The 4477-nt window shown below is 34.4% G+C and overlaps 1 long non-coding RNA gene across 1 annotated transcript; it reads right to left on the reverse strand.

Moving 5' to 3' along the window:
* Positions 1–3655: 3655 nt before the first annotated feature.
* LOC122002519 lies at positions 3656–4148 on the reverse strand. The gene is made up of 3 exons (XR_006117665.1): positions 4068–4148; positions 3764–3882; positions 3656–3691 (listed from the first exon to the last, which is right to left on the reverse strand). It is a non-coding gene; the product is annotated as an uncharacterized LOC122002519 (long non-coding RNA).
* Positions 4149–4477: the final 329 nt, after the last annotated feature.

Below are 4477 nucleotides of genomic sequence, written 5' to 3' on the forward strand. Positions count from 1 at the left end.
ATCCAAATTAACATTTTAGATACATAAACAATAAGTGACATCTTACAAGGCATCATTGTTATCCAAGTGACGAGAATGTTGAGATTTGACTTAATCTTTTCATGGCTATTATCTTGGATGACTCAATCCCTTTATCCTTGATATCTATATTGATCAATGAGCCATAAACCGTTTCATCCTCTTATCAATCTTTGTATTTCTTGATTTTTAAGTAGACACACTCATATAAATAAACTTAATATCACTACAACAAAAATGTTAAACAACAACACCACAAAGACAACGATTTTAGAAGAAACTGTTGTAAATTTGGTAAAAGACAACGATTTTATCTAAAACCGTTGTCTTTGAGCTCCCACAAAATACAAAAGACAACAGTTTTATGAAAACTGTTGTCATTGAGCAATGTTTTTTTAAATCAACAACACATTTTACAACGGTTATCTAAAACCGTTATCTTTAAGCGCTTTTCTAAGGGCTACGACAACAGTTTATTAAAACTGTTGTCTTTGACTTTATTTTTTTGCTGTTTTTCCCTCTCTCCGAAAAAATGTTGGCGTCGTGTTTTCCCCCTTAGCCTTCTTGAACCCATATCCATTTTTATTCCCATCTCCCCATATGATCTCTTCACGCTCCTGCTACCGAAACCCTAAGCATCTTCATTCAACCCCTCTATGGCGAACCCCTCTCTACGAATTGTTAAGTAGAGAGGAGTTGGAGGAAGGTGATGAGTTCGTTCACTGAAACATGTGCCAGTGACGGGAACTTGCCTGACCTTGTTTGCTAGCTTAACTGCATCTAGGGCATGGCCGACGCTCTTGGTGGAAGCGTCATTAGGTTCATGCCCCCCTTTTCCTCTTTCCTTTGCTTACTCGTTAGGGTTTCATCTTACTTGCTTCCTCATGAGGATATTGTGGTCGAGATCTCCGAACATAAACTTGTCATCATTGTGGAGGAGTTTGGTTGCCTTCTGGCCAGGGTGTACTTGAAGCGTGAGGTACCCTAATCGATGAAAAATAAATTAAAATCTGCATCTTTTGGTGTAAACTTTGATGTTTACTGGGATTAAAATGATGGCTTTGTTTCTCGGTAGTTGTTTCTTGCATACTAGTATGCAACAGAAGGACGACAAAGGTTCGACGTGATCTTGGGGCTCTTCGTCGATTGCCTCAACATCTTTTCCACTCTTGGACATTCCCCTGCCATCGAAATCAGTTACCCTGGTCTGGACATGCAACTACTTTTGAAGTAAGCTTCTTCTTTCTTTTGATTGTGTATCTGTAAAGCTAAATCCACTGCTGCAGAGGTTAGATTGTGAAGGTATGTGTAAATTCATCCAAGCAGTTTGTGTTCTGTCTCTATAAATTCATTGTTTGTTGAATTATATTGGGTATTCTTGTGATCTCTACATTACTGTGCTAAAAAACCAGTGTTCTTTCTTTAGGTGCACTGTAGTTGGATTCCTCCTTGTTCTTTGCAGGTTGAAGTGTAGTTGTCTGATAAGTATAGTTGTCTGATAAGTTATATTCATTGAATCAACAAGTGAGAAAGAGGAGTGCAATGAAATCCTACATAGCATAATAAAGTTGTTGTGTACACTTATTGCTCCATCCGCCATTAATATATGATAACATGGGTTCAAGAGACAAATCTTAGCTTCCTTTTTTTTTATGAAAAAATGTTAACTTCCTTAATTGTTATCATCTTGTTATTTGTTCCTATGACCTTTATTTTCTCTCAAGTGCTACCTAGTCACCTACGCATGTTATATCATTTGCATGGTTTTTAGTGTTATTCATGTCTTTGATAAGTGATAATAGCTATTTTATATGTGCTAATCAGTCCCAGAAAGAGTGTGAGTACCTTATTGAATTAGCAAAGCCTCACATGCAGAAGTCAACAGTTGTAGATAGTGTGACAGGTTGGAGTAAAGATAGCAGGTTTATATTTCATTTCCCTATCTCTTTTATCACCTGGCTGCTAGTTAATCATCTTAAAGTGTAACAATGTCTTCCAGGGTGTGGACAAGTGCTGGCATATTTCTTAGAAGAGGAACAAAATCATCCGAACAATTGAGAAGAGAATAACAGACTTTTCCTTAATACAGATGGGTATGTATTTAGTATGGAATCATGCCTATTGGTTTATAGTATTTCAGGATGTGTTAGATTCTGGTTTATACAAAATTATTTTTCTATGTTGCTATCTGTAAACACTGACATATATCAGACCATTGCTCCTCTTAATTTCTCTATATTATGTGAATTATAACTAGACTTCAAAAATAACTAGTTATCTTGACTATTTATTACAAATTGATATCTTGGTTCACCTTGACTCTGCTTTCATCTGTGTATTTACTAGTTACATAGTATATCTGAATTCACACTTTTTCCTGAACATACTCACAACTTTACTCTCTTAGCTTGATTTTATTTTATTTTTAAAATCTATTTCATCCAGCTTTACTCACAATTTGGTATCTAAATTGTTCATGCTAAATGAGCTATTTGATCCAGCTTCATAGAAAGTATTTGTTATGCAACTTTTTGTCAATCTTAAAAATGTGGATTCTTTCTAAAAGGGTGCTCATTTGAAGACATCAAAGTAATCATTATTAGTATATGAATTCGATATGGTGTTTGCTTTAATATCTGCCGAGTAAATTCATTCGTGAAGAATTTAGGTTTCTAATGTATGAATGTTATTTGGTAGGAGAGGAAAATGATGCATTTGGCATTTACATAGAATTCTATTGATAAAAAATGGGAAAAAAATCAACATGATTTTCTTTTCATTCTATGGTTATCAAACATTGTTATTTCTAGTTGAGGGGATAATGACCTTCTTTTGGATGTTTTTATCTTCTAATATATGTTTATACTTTGTAGGATCTATTGACAAAGTTTCCTAGCATACCACCAACGTTCCAAGTAACATCAAATGTTGTCCAGAATTTGACAATTACAAGTAAATTCACTCAACAATCTATATTTCTTTATCTATTTTTTTCATAATTAATTAAATGCATTAGTTGAACATAACAGTTAAAATAAACTTATATAGAACATGTTGGTCTTATTTGAAACAGAAATTCTTATGCGCATGTTGATCCTTGTTACTAGTGTTGTCAAGCACTAACATTGCAAAATAGTGTGACAACTGACAATCAAGACTACATGGAATAGTATCATCCTCAAAGGTACACATACTTGCTGTATAAGGATATGGTCAGTAAAATTATAAAGTTGCAACCATTAGCCATATCACTAAAAATTGGCAAGATATCAAAAATTTACATTTCCGACTTCATATAGCATTAGTATTATGCATTGAAATTGATAATAAGAAAATATAAGTAAATTAACAGTTAGGGTTGTTTTTCTTTAAATTATTAATTTCCTTGTCCTGAGTCCAATTACTCTCAACTTCCCAAACTAAATCAAGTAAATGACAAGAAGTTCTATTGTTTTCTTAATATTGTTTATTTGTCATATGTTAGTAAATTGAGGACTCACAATGTTCTTCATTAATTATTGTTAATGCAAACTAGTATGGTTAACCTAAAATTGGAGCAATAACAAAGAGTGCCTGCAACTCTTCCATCCTTCAACTTGACTGATGTTACCTGTTAATAACAAAGAGTATCTGCATTGAGCACTCTTCCATCCTTCAACTTGACTGATGTTACCTGTTAATAACAAAGAGTATCATCTAATTCCTGAAAAAAACAAAACGCACACTGCTAAAGAATAAAACATACATCCCCATTGGTGTCAGAATTAAATCCGATGACTAGTGTGCCCTTGTCTATTTTGACTCCCTTGTTTGCATAATAAGCTTTATAGAAAGCAGCGATATCTGGAGTAAATAGCCTCGGCACTGCACGAAGGAAGAGAGATTAAGGATCCTGTGACACGGTAATTGACAAGTCTCTTATATTTGTTGCTTGGGTAGAATTAACCAAAGATAATTCTTTCGGACCGTGTACTTCTGCATATATGGTGTTAACTTTGATTTTGTTAAAGAGAGAGGGAGAAGTTAAAGGATATAGGCAATGGACATACTGTACCAGGGTTCAGGATACACCATAGTGACATCAAAGTTTTTAATCTTCATAACGGCACTAAGTCCAAGCCCAATGTATCCACCTCCAACAATGGCAGCCTTCCCGTTCTTCTTTGCTTGGATGGTCGCCACAAGCTTGTCAGCATCATCAATTTCCCTCAGATACAATATATTATTAGCATCAGCTCCAGGAGTACCCAAATCAAAGAGATTTATGACCTACAAATGCCATGTTACAAAATCAATAATAGAACATTGTCAACAATCACCCTATTCTTCAGGTAAGATATATAGATAGACTTTTATTTTTTAAATTTTCTTGTATACCTGTTCTATCGATGTTGTTTTCTTACATGTAGAACTACAATGAACGGAAAGAAAGGTAGCAGTATTCAGATCGACATTTGCT

This window comes from Zingiber officinale, chromosome 1A (assembly GCF_018446385.1).
Source record: "Zingiber officinale cultivar Zhangliang chromosome 1A, Zo_v1.1, whole genome shotgun sequence".
Lineage (NCBI taxonomy): Eukaryota > Viridiplantae > Streptophyta > Magnoliopsida > Zingiberales > Zingiberaceae > Zingiber > Zingiber officinale.